Consider the following 15,582-nt stretch of genomic DNA (forward strand, 5'->3'; position numbering starts at 1 on the left):
TATTTTTTGACGACTACAGCTTTAATTACAACAATTTCTGCAAGTTATGTTTATTCTTTCAGAGTTTCAAATATATAATTTAAAATTTAACTCTAATGATAGTTTTAAAACACAATTTCAGCAGGAAATCAATATTTGCCTACATCCATTCAGAAGTTACCTCGGTATGACTGCGCATCATGGTTATATGTATAAATCCGAAGACTTTGCGAAGAAAATTTGCTGCTGACTTGTATATAATAGAAGAATCCTAAATATCTAGATTGTGATTTTTATATTTTTAATTAATTAATACTCAAACTCTCAGATACTTTAGAGAGTATGCAGAGTTGCACTTTTTTGCTTAGGCAAAAAAGTTACTTAGCTAAAAGTTGAATAAAAAAATTTTGAATTTGATTCTTTAAAACCATTGACAAAATGAACATATGATCAGTAACGTTTTCATCATATACGTTCGGATCAATAATACCAATAGTACTTTTCTAATAATTTTTATTCTTGACAATGCAGTTCCTGTACTATTGTCAACTTCAAATTGCTAACATTATCGGTAACAAAATACCTTCGATTTCGTAATTGCTAGTTAGAATTTTTTTCCCCCTTATTACATTGTCACAGTTCCTGTATACAGATTATCCCAAACGGTTCTAATTTATATTATCGGAAATTATTCCCAGTCATAATAGTTTAAAAAATAATTGGTTCATCATTGACAATTCATCATCCAGAACATGTTAACGGAATTTATACAATTATATACTGTCAATCTTTCTTCAATCTTTCTTGAAAAAGAAATTTTAAAATTCGCTTTTGAAATGGTAATACATTTTCACACAACGGGGTTTAAAAATCTCGAGGACTCACTTCTATGTTTCCTGTTGAATAAAGCGGAGGGGTTGCTTGAAATCAGCTGATGCCTTAGCAACAAAAGTACTGACCGTTCAAAAAGCATTGAGCCAGAAGAGAAGGTATATAGGAATAATGTATGAAGAAAGACTACCGGTTTTCCGTAATATGTGCCAATGTCCCGAGCACTGATTTGCTGATAAGTTTTAATCGAATTGGTGAACGTGTATCAGCCAATCTTTCACGAGAAATTACATGTTGCAACACAAATTACGAAAATGCATTATATGAAAAGTGCAATTAATGCCAATTCGCATTTATAAAAAGAAGCAGAAAAAAAATGAGGAAAATCAATTTCCCACCAAACATGACACGCGATATCAGAATATGTTAAAATTGGGATGCATCAATTTTTGTTATGGTCTTGTTTCTAAATTTTAAAGTTGAGAGTACTTGTCCCTGACATTGAAATTTTAGAACAGCATTATTGTTGAGTGAGGGAATGCTGCAAAAAGTGTAAAACTCAAAAATAAGGGCAAATAATCCTATGAGCACATTGAGCCTTACCTATATGTAGAATAATGCATCTTGCATTGGATGAGGTCACGTACAGATAAAAACTTGGACATTTACCAAGGGTTTTTGACGTCAAAAGCTATCTTCGGTTCTATGCAAAAACTCACGTTTATTTTATGTTTAACTTCCTTTATAAATCCTCCATTGATATACTAAAAGAGTGTTTAAATAGTTTCTTCATTATTACAAACATCAACGGTGGAAATATTCTCTATCTAAAAATATATTCTATTCAAAAATATGCTATTAAAAAAGAATCTAAAAAATTCTATTCATCAAAAACATTTTATCCAAAAGTGTCTTATATGCAAAATAATTATATTTAATTCAGAAATGTTCCATTCAAAAATGTTTCATTTAAAAAAGTTTCCAGGAAAAATATTTTATTCAAAAAAATGTATGCAAAATTTTCAGGAACAGAAAATTTTCTACTTCCCGACAAAACATTTTGCATATATAGTAAAAAGTAAAGAATAAAATAAAAGAAACGAAAAAAATGAAAACTGCATTAGAAACAAAAGCACAAGAAAAAATAGCACCCGCAACAAAAGAATAATTCTTTTTAATACCTTTTTCTCTAAACTGACTCTCATTCTCTAAGTCACATTATACCATTATGTTAATGGGATCATACGGTCACTGCACTCTCGCAGTTCTGTTCAAGGCTCGCGCATCACTGCTTGATTAAAAAGTACAAAAAGAATAAACATGAAGAGTATCATCGCAACTGTACAAATGCATAAATGTAAAATAAAATAAAGAATTAATGTCAATTTTTAATACAAAAAAGAAAAATTAATGCTTCCAAACGAGAGATAAATGGTAATAATTATAGGATATTTATAACATCATGGAAATACCAATAAATGAGAACTTGCACATTTAATTGGGTTTTATAAGAGAAAAACGACAGTGTGCTGAGAGAGCTTATATAAATATGTCAAAAGGAAGACTATTAATGATAAAGTCCTCGTCAAAACTGTCTTTAATAAATAAAATGAAATAAAATGAAATAAAATTCTATAAATACATTTCATTTGTAATTTCATTCATATTTTCTTCAATTTGATAACAGTGAAAATTGGAATTTATTTTTACTTCTAATTCAGGGTTGCCATGCAACCTGGCAATCTGGAAATGACAGGGAATTTTTATAAACCTCGAAAAAACCTGGAAAAGTAAGAAAATTTTGTAACGGAATCCTGGAAAATTATTGTTTTCTAAAAGTTATTATGCTTTCTTTTTATAGGTTTTCAATTATTTTCATTTTCATAATTCATAGCAGAATTTCAATTATTTTTAATTCAATTTTAATAGAATTTCTCGAAAAATGTATATAATTATTCAGTTCTTAAATATTTTATTTAAAAATTCATCAAAGAAATTCAATTGATTTAAAAAGCCATCATATAATTTATTTATTAGAATTTAAGTATTACTGTCAATACACTTTTAATTAAATTTCTTGAAAGAATTAAATTATTTTCAAAAATTTTAATGAAATTTCTTTTTAACAATTCAATTTTTTTTTTCAAAATAATTTTAATAAAATTCTTCGTGGGAATTTAATTAATTTCCATAATTTATCAAAATTCAATTATTTTTAATATCTACTGTTTCAATAAAATTTCACAAAAGAATTAAAATATTTAAAAAGAAATATTATTAAAAAATTCATCTCAAGAATTCAATTATTTTCAAAAGTAATAAAATTCTTCGCAGAAATTCAATTATTGTCATAAGTTTTAAAAAAAATTATAGCCAAAATTTCAATTATCTTTATAAATAATAAAAGTTTTTTCCAAAAGTCAATTATTTTCAAAAATTTTAATAAAATTCTTGGCAAAATTTCAATTATTTTCAAAAACTTTTCTCAGTTCAATCAAATTTTTTACAAAGATTCAATTATTTTTAATACAATTTTAATCTAATTTTTCGAAAAATGAAATTATTCTTAAAAATTCTAGTGAAATTCAATTATTTTAAAAGTGATCATATAATTTATATATTAGATTTTAAGTATTATTATCAATACATATTAAATTAAATTGCTTAAAAGAATTAAATTATTTTAAAAAATTTTAATGAAATTCTTTTTAACAATTCAATTTTTTTCAAATAATTTTAATAAATTTCTTCGCAGAAATTTAATTAATTTCAACAATCTACCAAAATTCAATTATTTTCAATATCTAACTATTCCAATAAAATTCCATAAAAGAATTCAATAATTATTTAAAAAAGAAATATTATTAAAATTCGTCTCAAGAATTCAATTTTTTTCAAATAATTTTTATAAAATTCTTCGCAGGAATTCAATTATTGTCAAAAGTTTGAAAAAAATTTTAGTCAAAATTTCAATTATCTTTATAAATAATAAAAGTTTTCTCCAAAATTCAATTATTTTCAAAAACTTTTCTTAATTCAATAAAATTTTTTACAGAGATTCAATTATTTTTAATAAAATTTTAATCTAATTTCTCGAAAAATGAAATTATTCTTAAAAATGTGACTAAAATTCGTCAAAAGAATTTTAATTACCTATTTAAAAATTTGTTGATAAAATTCTTCATGAGAGATCATTTTTAAAAAACATTCAATTCTTCAATAAATATGATTTATTTTCGTAATTAAATAACTGAATTCTCGTAGAATTTTCTAATAATAATTGATTTAAATATGAATTTCAGTTAAAATTTTAGATAATTTAATATTAAACTCTCTAAATTTGAATTAGTGAAAATATTTCTAATTTGAATTAGTGACTGACTTTTTGCTTTTGAATTAGCAGATTTTACTAATAAATAGTCGTTTCTACTAATTTATTAGTAAAATTTACTAATTCAAAAGCAAAAAGTCAGTCACTAATTTCAATTATGTACTAAACATTTTTACTAATTCAAATTTAGAGAGAAAATATTATAAAGCATGAATTTTTAGAAATAATTGAATTTCGAAAAGGTTTCAAATTCAAATTTTTAAAGTTTGAATTTTTTTTAACTCAAAATTGTGTACATTTAATTTTTTTAAAAGTTTAATTGAATTTTTTTTAAAGTTATTTGAAGTTTTTATTTTCTAATACATATTTTATTGAAGAATTTCCGAATAATCGATGAAATTTCGTAAAATTGAATTGTAAACAAAAGGATTTGAAAATGTTGAAAGAAATTTTTCAGAAATTATTAAAAATAAATAATTTAAAGAAGAATTTTAGTTAAAAATTCTGAAAAAAAATAATTGAATTGAAGTGATGAAAGTAATTCTTTAGTTACAGTAACAATATTCTTATAATATAAAATAATAATCTTATCAGTCGGTCATTTTTAATTATTATTTATAAAACATGAAAATATCGATTGCTCCGAGTCGAAGACTCGGAGTGATCGATTTCTTCATGTTTCATAACAATTTTTTATAAGTTGTTTAATTTAAAAAAAAGTTTGAATTTGAAATTTTTAAAAATCTTAATTCTTATGGAAAATTCTTCTATAATTTCTTAAAGAAGAGGAGAATATTATTTCTAGGAGAATATTATTATTAGGATAAAAATAAATATTTCTATTTTAGCAAATGTTTATCCAATTCTATTCATGCGCGGTGATCCAAAAGAAAAAAGTAAATGTATAAAATCGTAGGTGTGTAAAAATAAAAATGTCGAAAATCAAATAGCTTTTTATCAAGTCGCCCATTCTATCCCCCAATGTAGAGTTACTCTTTCATTCCCCAAGCCGAGAACGCAAATTGTTTTACTACCACTTCGATACGTGATCTTTATTCCTAAAAGGTCACGTTGTTAATTTTGAATTTGCAGCCAAATCTTTACTAGTAGATTTTTTTTATATGAATTTTTTTTACATCTAGTATATAGTAGCTACAAAAATACTAATAATTTTTTTTTTTGCCCTCTGTATTAATTAAAAATGTCAACTTTATTCGGTAATACATTCGGCATACTAATTCCAGATAGTGGATTTTAAACAAATATAAATATAATATATAGCAGAAAGACAAAGTTTTTTTTTCTTCTAAAAAAGATAAAAAATTGAAGCAAATTGTTTAATTTAATATTAATTTAAGCCTTATGTAAATAATTGTTTATTCTTAAATGTCGAATTATAGTAATAGAAGCTCGTCTTTTTAGATATTGCTGAACAATTGAAATAACATTTGATTTAACATTTTTTGTGTTTAACTTTCGCAATCAATGGAAAACTGTAACAATTAACAAACGTGTTGCTAATAGAATTTTATAAATATAAATTTATATAATTTATAAAATTATATATTATAAATGAAGGAACTTACTGTTTGTAAATATCCCCTCCTCTAACATTTATTAACTTTAATTTGAATATTTTCTTTTTTTAGGGAAAAAATTCAAAATTATGAAAGACGAAAAAAAACCTTCTTAACTTCTGCTCTTTTTTATCTAGAGGATTAAAATTTTGTACACACGAATATTTTCAAGAGTAGATTAATTAAAAAATGTAGAATTCGCAATTAGATTTAATTAACAAGATTTTTTTCGAAAAATACTGAAAAATTACGAAAGTGAGGAAAGGAGTTTTTTCTTTTAACTTTTTAAATTTTAGACCTGAGCCCTGAGATTAATATAAACTAAATCATTTCTTATTTTAGTTAAAAAATTTTTAAATTGCATACAATATTAATTTTAACAAAAAATCTCACGAATATCTTTCTTATAATCATATCATAAAATATAATGCGGATAAATTTGGCAAATGGTTTATAATAATGAGTCAAGATATATACAGTATTATATATATATATATATATATATGCAACTAGTGGAAGATAAGATGATATGATGGTGATGAGGAAATCTTGACGTTAGATATATTTTTCTTTTGTTCGAAAAAAGAAAATCATAATTCCTCTTTGTCGGCAGACGCGGATCCATTGACTAACACAATTGCGGATGTCAAGAAAGATAATGGATGTGCACGTGCCACAGGGACGTACGGTGGCAGTTTGGGATTTTCATGTATACCGGAAACAAGGGAAAGTTTCGAATCATGTTCCACTTGATATACAAAGAAGGGTCAGAACAAAGAACTTTATATAAGTGACAAACACCATCGACGCACAAAACGTTTTCCATTTTGATATATTGGACATCAGTCTTGAAAAATTTATCAACTTCATTTTTAAAAAGCGTTTCTACTTTAAAATTCATTACATTTCTCAAATAATTATTATAGTTTATTATTATTTAAATAATTTTTCGTTTTGTTTATAAAAAGCGCAGAAAATTAAAATTATCCTTTATTATCAAAAGCGGAATAAAAGAAATTAATTTTAATTGCCTTTTTAATGAAAAATGTAAAATTTTTCAAAACCAGTGCCCCCTCCCCCCTCTTTAATAAACCCTCAATAAACGTTTTATAAAAAAAACAAAAAAATGTAGAAGAAAAGTGACCTCCCTTATATTACTAACTTTTATATTTTTGAAGTAATTATTTAATTAATTAATTTATTTATTATTTACTAGCAACAATTCGCGTGCTAAAGCGCGCGGTTAACTTTTTAGGATGAAGTTTACAATTTTAAAAATAATAGAATTTAAAAATTTGTAATTTAAATTTTTGTTGAAAACATTAAAAAAATCAAATTTTAGAAAAATTACAAATAATTGCAGAAATTCAATTATATTTTCAAGAGTGATAAAATTCTTCTCATAAAATTTAATTATCTTTCAAATTTAAAAAAAATTCTCGTCAAAATCCCAATTATCTCAATAAATAACAAAATTCTTCCCCAAAAGTTCAATTATTTTCAAATCAATTTCAAATTCCCAAAAATAGTACGCAAACATTTAATTATTTTTATAAATAAGAAAAATTTCTCAGGAATTCAATTATTTACACATTTTTTTTTAATTCCTTCGCAATAATTCAATTATTTTTATAAAAAATAATAAAATTTTTTTTAAGGAATTCAATTATTTTCATAAAAAATAATTAAAAATTGTAGAAAATGATAATTGATTTGAAATGATGAAAATAATTTTGAAAAAGTTACTGTAATAATTTATTCTTATAATATAAAACAATGATTTTATCACTCGGTCATCTTTAATTATTATAAAACATGAAGATATTCTTATAAGTTATTGAATTTAAAAATATTTGAATTTAAAATTTTTTAAACTCTTAATTCCTATGGAAAAATAATATTGGTTAAATATTTATATAAAAAAAAGTTATTGATGTTTTCGAATAATTTTACAATTAAAGAAATTCGTAAATAATTGTAACAGAACATTTTTTTGAGTACAATTTTTTCCTTTATTTTCTAAAAATTTAAAAAGTTTCAATATATATTTCCTATTTCTTAATTATAATTTCTTAACAATTAACAATTTTCTCATATTTTTTATAATTAAAAAGGAGAAAAATTTGCATAATTTAGATCGAACGAAGATTTTTATAGAAAAAAGCAAATAATAAAGAAAATTTATTTGTTAATCATAATTTTTTTATATTTTCTAAATTCGAATATTGTTTTATTATTATAAATCATTAAAAAATACCTGCATTTTTTCGATCTGTCAAACAATATTTTTTAAAGAAAAAAAAAACAAAAGCATACATAAAAACTAACTTTAAAGTGTGGACAAAATGAAAGAAAGAATAAGACGATTATTTCTATAGTTAATAATTAATTATTTATCATTTACTTATTATTTTTTAAATTCTATACAAGAAATTTATCAAGAAATATTACTTATTTACTTCGAAATTAACATTAAAATGTTATTTTTCAAAAACAAATGAGCTACAAAAATGAGATTAGCCGAGTATTTGTTTGCATTATTTTATTTTTTGGAATAAAATTTTTTTTAAAAAATGTCCTTTTGTGGGTATTAGATCTACAATAATAATTTTGTTGCATAGTTTTTTCTTAATAAAATTGAAAAAATTGAAATTTTTTAAGAAAGTGAAAAATATTATATTATTCTCAAGCACTATTTCATTTGTTTCAATGACAAAAAGTATACTACATGTATTAGAGAACATTCCTTACTATTCAAAAAAAATATATATTTTTGTTGATAAAATAAATGTTATAAATAAATAAACTTAAAAAAAAACGGTTTTTTACAATAAATGTAATTGTGTCTAACCACCAATAGAAAATACTTTGAGGATCATGTCTAGACAGTGTTTGGGGTCGCTGATTACGAATCTATGGTCAGTTTTTAAAAATTCAAAATGGCGGATCCAATATGGCGGACTTATTTCTTAAAAATGCTCAAATTCACTGGAAACTTGTTACTCGGGGGTTTTTGGGGTCGCTGATTACGAATATGAAGTTAGATTTTAAAAATTCAAAATGGCGGATCCAATATGGCGGACTTATTTCTTAAAAATGCTCAAATTCACTGGAAACTTGTTACTCGGGGGTTTTTGGGGTTGCTGATTACGAATATGAAGTCAGATTTTAAAAATTCAAAATGGCGGATCCAATATGGCGGACTTATTTTTAAAATTGATCAAATTAACTTGAAATTTCTTACTCGGGGGTTTTTGGGGTCGCTGATTACGAATATGAAGTCAGATTTTTAAAATTCAAAATGGCGGATCCAATATGTCGGAACTTTTTTTTAAATTGATCGAATTATAATAAAAATCGAATAAAAATGAGACAATTATAGGTCTTAAAAACAAGTTTCTAATAAAAAATTCAGTCAATGTTTGGTTGTTTTACTAAAAATCAGGCTTAAAACAAGATTTAATTTTATACTGAAGGTTAAAATTCAGTCAAAAGTTGTTAAAATGTAAAAAATGATTTTCATTAAAAAATGGGCTGAAAATAAGATTTATTTTTTATAGTGTTATTAATAAGATCTGTGTAAGATATAATCAAGAAAATAAATTTCAAAATGAATTTCAAAATGAATTTCAAAAAAGAATGCCAAACTAAAAGGTAATAACTTTGTAGAGAATATATATAAATATATATATGTATATATCAGTGATGCACATTGTACATATTAGTTGAGCCTGTGCAACAGCGGAAAAGAAAGTTTCTGCATTGGAAATTAAAGGCAGCAGGCCGGTCTTAGGACGATTATGTTTCGTTATGATTATGCCAATCGCAAGTGCAGCCTGACACACATGTTCACTGACCCGCCTGATGACTCATTCGAGATTGACTGCAAAGACACTCGTCGAATTAGCTCCTTATCATTTTCGAAGGTCTACACATTTCACGATACACACACTCTTCCTTAAAATTTTATTTTTAGTTCTAAATACTATATAAATTATAAATTACACGAAATCACATTTTATTCTTTTTAGCGATTATGACAGAAAATATATTTTTCATAGAATTAATGAAATTCACAAAATTTACAAACTTAATAAATTTAAGAAAATTAATAATGATTGCAGAATTAATAGATTTAAGAAAATTAATAATTTTTGCAGAATTAATAAATTTAAGAAAATTAACAATGTTTGCAGAATTAATAAATTTAATAAAATTAACAATGTTTGCAGAATTAATAAAATTTATACAAATAGTAAAAGCTTTTTTTCTCTTTAAATCAAATAAATTTTTATTCGATTATTATTCAATGTAAAGCGAGTTAAATTATCTAAGTACTTGTTTTTCTCTTACCCACTTAAAACAAGTATAACTATTTTTATTAAAAGCATTTGTCTCAAACGATTAATCATTGATAGGGAAAAAAAACAGCTCAATCGAATAAACAGATTGAATAATTGATGTGGAATTGATTATGTAAAGGAGTCGATATTCCAATATAGGAGAGCGAGTGAATTTACAACAGTGAAAGGACCGAGCGGCTATTTCGTTAGGAGATTGTATTTTCATCAGGGGGCGTAGCTCAGATGGTAGAGCGCTCGCTTAGCATGCGAGAGGTACCGGGATCGATACCCGGCGCCTCCAAGAAAAAATTTTTTTTTTTTATTAAAATTTTTCTAATTTACAAATTGTAAATCAATATTTTTTTGCCTAGCGCCTTTCTTTTAGTTTTAATATTTTCTTCTCGATTGTCAAGTATAGACACAGAAAAAATCTACTTGACAATGAAGGAGAAAATGGCGAAAAATTATATACTGGTCAATACATCACGTCAATTTATTCAATAAATCAACTCGACAAATCGTCTTATCTCTCGCGTTTCGCTTGACAATCCTCATGAGAAAATGCTATTTGAGCTGACACAGCTGAAACACCTTAAGCGTTTAATCATATATCCACGTGGCTCATTCGTGTAAATAAATGCTTTTATATCAGCACAAAGGGACATAATGTGACTCAGGGGATCGAAAATAGTTTATTGCAAATAAAAATTTTTAACGACTTTTTGTATTTTTAATCCAATATGATGAAATAGTTACAAGAATGGAAGAAATTTTCTTTTTTCTCATCGAATAGAAAACAGCTTCATTTATAGTTTGAAGAAAATTATTTTTCAATAATTTTATTATAATTTTATAAATATTATAAATATTATAAATATTATAATAGAATTTTATAATTATATAATATAATAATTATTTTAATAATTATGTTAATTCAGTGAAAAAAAATGTATTTGATTCAAATAAATAATAACTTTTCTGTTATATATCAAATAAATATTTCTTTGTATCAAATAATTTTTATTAAAGACAATTAATCGTCGGTTTGCCGCAAAAATTTTATTTTGTCTTTCCCTCAATTTCAGACAGAATTTTGATCCCTATAAAAAAAATTCTAAACACATGATTAAAACCTAAAATTTTAAATAACATTCTTTCCGTGTATAATTTTGTGGACAATACATTAACATTAACAAACTCTCAAAAATTCAAGAGATGTTCAATAAGAGATCATTTTTAAATGCAAAAATTTTGCCAACTTATTTTTAAGTTAAACTTATTTACCATTTTATAACTTTAAAAATATAAAAAATAACTTCTCACGGATTTTTTTTTTAAATTCCATTAAAATTCTTTTTGAAAATTCAATTATTTTTAATAAAAGTTTAGAAAATTTCAAAAAATACTAATTACTTGTTTATAAACATTCAATTATTTTTAAAAACAAAAATTGAAAGATATTTTAAAGAACTAATTTTTCCGAATTTCTAAATAAAATTTTTAAGACTTCAACTATGTAAAAAAAATTTTAATTTAAATCTTATTTGAATAAATATTTAATTAATAGGTATTAATTTCTTCACAGGAATTGAAATTATTTTTCTAAAGTTTTGAACGTTCAAATGAATGAAATATTTTTCTATGTTCCAATATTTTTAAAAATTACTAAACTGAAATGGAAAAATAATGTAATTGCGATTATTTATTTATAGTTAAAATAATTTTTTAATCGTAGAAACAATAATTTTAAATAAAATTCAAATTAAAAGAAGCAACAAAAATATGTCGTTCATGTAAACTTTCGAAACTTTAGGAACAATTGAAATTTTCATAAATTTTCGTTGAATAAAATGAATAATTATAAAACTTTCTGAAATTGAATCATTTTTGCGTAAATTGTAACTGTTTTTAACTAAAATCTTTTCTAATTTAACAGCATGTGATTGTTAGATTTTTTGTGAATAACTTAAAAATATAATGAGGAAGGGCAGTGAGAAGCAAAAGTTTTAATATTTACAAAATTAATTACCACAAAAACTAATTTAATTTATTTAATATTTTAAGGAAAAAATGCTCGAAAAATTTACATTGAAGATCTAACAATCACGCATGCTGTTAATTAAAATTCATAACTTGAAGAAAGTTTAGAATTTAATTATTCAAAATTAATTTAATTATTCACCAAAATAATAGAAATAATCAAATTATTGTGTGATTTTAACAAAAAGCAACTATTAAAGTATTTTTTTTTTGTTATCCTAAAAGGGAAAAATTGCAGTTGAATAATGAGTTTGTTCATTTAGGAAAGAAAAAATATCTGCAAAATGATTCGTCATTATCTATATTACTCAAGGAAAATATTTTTAAAAATAAAATTTACAAGTGATTACCGAGAAATTTGCCGTTCATCTATTGATGTCCGCATATGCATAGTGAAAGTATGTGATAAGAGAAATGCGTTTGTTCCTCACCCACTGACCCTTAACGTTGACGATTCACGATAACTGTGATAATTTCACAATTCAACTAAAAAATTTCGTTTCATTTCGTTTGAAAGGCACATTTTATTGAATGAAAATTGATTTATAATTTAATGCGCAAGCGCAATGTTACTGCGCACCATCACTGCGCATTCGTCACAAGCGCATCTTCACGCATCGTTGACGCATTGTCTTCAAATAAAATACTTTAAGCAAAAGTCTTCTGCCTTTTTCCAAAAATCTCTGCAAATAAAATTTAATTTTCGATTTTGTCAGAGAATAAAAAATCTGTCCGTTTTCTTTACTATACACTTCCTGCTTAACTCCCATAACAAATTTATATATTCTTCGATTGTAGATTGTTGCAGGCGACGATGCAAGCGGAAGAAGATGTTCCCTCATCAAGTCAAGAGATCTTCGTTGGTTGTGGGGTGAGAAAAAGTATATATATACACATAGAAGAAAGAAATATATTCAGCTGGAAGGAAAAAGAAAATGAGATAAATGATAGTAAGCTACACGGAGAAAAAAATCAGGGCTTTGTAGCATGGAGTGGTCTGTACCTTTAGCGCATGGGCGCTTCCTTGCGGCGAAAGAACGAACTCGTACGATTGCAGCAAGGCTCCTTACTAAAATAGGGCGAGCTCTTGCTGCAATCGTACAAATTCGTTCTTTCGCCGTAAGGAAGCGCCCATGCGCTAAAGGTACAGACCACTCCATGCTGAAAAGCCCTGATTTTTTTCTCCGTGTAGAAAGAATGGTGAAGGACGTACGATACAAAGAAACTCCAGTAGTATAGCTACTACTGCATAAGCTTCAAAAGTCTCGAAAAGTGTGAGAGACTATATTCCTCACATGGTGGAAGTAAAGAGAAAATATCCCAAACGAAGAAAGGGAGGGGTGCAAAAGTAATGCTTTCCAGATGTCAGCAGTGTAATAAAATGCCAATACGTGAATTCGAAATTACATTCGAGACGTAAATAACATGGTATACGTTTTTATATTTATACGCGAACTAAAGGTGATTCTTACATTGCAAACTATTGCCTGCCACGTAAGGATAAAGAAGCTCTTTTCTTTTTTTTTATTACATCAATAAAGCGAAATACCCCGATACGATGATTCGATCAGACACCTTGTCTCAAGGTGCGCAACGATAAACTTCTTATTCAACTGCACTATTAATATTAAATTCATCCAAATTTGTTTTTCTCCACAGGACATATAAATTTGATAACAAAAAACATCTGGGCTGCTTCTATCTCAATTCATGCAGGGCGAATAGGTTAAAAATTCTAAATCAAGTTAAAAGTAATTTTTCTTGTTCTTTAGGACAAATAAAGAGACACGTATTTTTCTATTTAGCGAAAAAAAAATTTTTAGCTGAGTTATGAGTGTTTGAAAGTTTTAGGACATATCGCGATTTTATAGCTAAACAGCTAACAAATTATTTTCAAATCTTTCTAACTTTTGCAAAAATAAATATTTTTCAATTTTTTTTCTTGATTTTAGTAGTGTTTCTGATACTTTTTCTTTGCAAACTTGAAAATTTGAAAATTTTTGAAAATTAACAAAATGGCGGCCATTTTCCAAAAAATCAAAAAAGTCAATTTTCTCAAAAACATCATTTTTTATTTTTCCTTAAAATTTTTGTGTGATTACTAGATAAAAAAAAGAACTTTTTCCAAAAGGTTTCATGTCCGCTAAAACTGTTTGGAAGTCGCAATAATTTTTTTCAGAAAATAACAAATTTCATTATTTTGAGTAATGTATATCGGCATATATATATTTTGCATGTTTATGTTTTTCGATGATTAGTAGTGTTTCTAGTACCTACTTTTTATTTGCAAACTCGAAAATTTTGAAAATTAACAAAATGGCGGCCATTTTTCAAAAAATCGAAAACTAAAAATACTAAAAATAATTGAATAAAAATATTCATTTGGAGGTTTTTGGGGTCGCTGAGTTAGAATATTTGGTTAAAATTTTATAATTCAAAATGACGACCAAAAAAATTTAACGGTCGCCATTTTGTTAATTTTCAAAATTTTCAAGTTTGCAAATAAAAAGTACCAAAATTAACTGATTTTCAGTGAAATTCCACTGATTTTCAGTGGAATTTTACTGATTCTGATTTAGAGAGAAAATAATGAGATTTGTTATTTTCTGAAAAAAAATTATAGCGACTTCCAAACAGTTTTAGCGGACTTGAAACCTTTTGGAAAAAGTTCCTTTTTTCATCTAGTAATCACACAAAAATTTTAAGAAAAATAAAAAATGATGTTTTTGAGAAAATTGACTTTTTTGATTTATCGAAAAATGGCCGCCATTTTGTTAATTTTCAGAGTTTTTCAAATTTTCAAGTTTGCAAAGAAAAAGTATCAAAAACACTACTAAAATCAAGAAAAAAAATTGAAAAATATTTATTTTTGCAAAAACTAGAAAGATTTGAAAATAATTTGTCAGCTGTTTAGCTCTAAAATCACGATATGTCCTAAAATTTTCAAACACTCATAACTCAGCTAAAAATTTTTTTTTCGCTAAATAAAAAAATACGTGTCTCTTCATTTGTCCTAAAGAACAAGAAAAATTACCTTTAACTTGATTTAGAATTTTTAATCTATTTACCCTACATGAATTGAAATAGAATCAGCCTCTGTATAATATTCAGAGCCCTTTTTGGTAATAAAATACTGAAAAAAATTCAGAACTTTTGCTATTTTTTTTTTTCCAAACAGAATATTTTCCCAATTATTCAGATTTTGAAGAATGTTTTTGCGTTCGCGGGGGAAAACGGCGTCGAAAGTATCAATAAACCCTGATGATCATAACCCTTAGGGAACAAAGCCATATCTAGGGCTCTAGGTTGGGAAACATAACAGCCAAAGCAAGAACTACTTTCTCCACCCCTCGAAAAGATAAAGGACGTTTATGGCCACAAGGGTCTCAGTTGAATCCTTATAACCAAAACGAATTATGTTCAAATAGGATCGAATAAAATGGGACAAAGAGAAAATAACAAAGAAATGAAAAAGTTCATA

General features: G+C 25.3%; 1 protein-coding gene and 1 non-coding gene across 3 annotated transcripts in view; one reads left to right on the plus strand and one right to left on the minus strand.

The window, feature by feature from the left end:
• LOC122509246 (sestrin-1) overlaps positions 1-15,582 on the minus strand; it is a 207,381-nt gene that overhangs the window by 34,595 nt on the left and 157,204 nt on the right. The window lies entirely within an intron of this gene.
• Trnaa-agc lies at positions 10,290-10,362 on the plus strand. Its single transcript has one exon. It is a non-coding gene; the product is annotated as a tRNA-Ala (tRNA).

The sequence above is a fragment of the Leptopilina heterotoma genome, unplaced genomic scaffold, assembly GCF_015476425.1.
Source record: "Leptopilina heterotoma isolate Lh14 unplaced genomic scaffold, ASM1547642v1 Lhet_6, whole genome shotgun sequence".
In the NCBI taxonomy this organism is placed as follows: domain Eukaryota; kingdom Metazoa; phylum Arthropoda; class Insecta; order Hymenoptera; family Figitidae; genus Leptopilina; species Leptopilina heterotoma.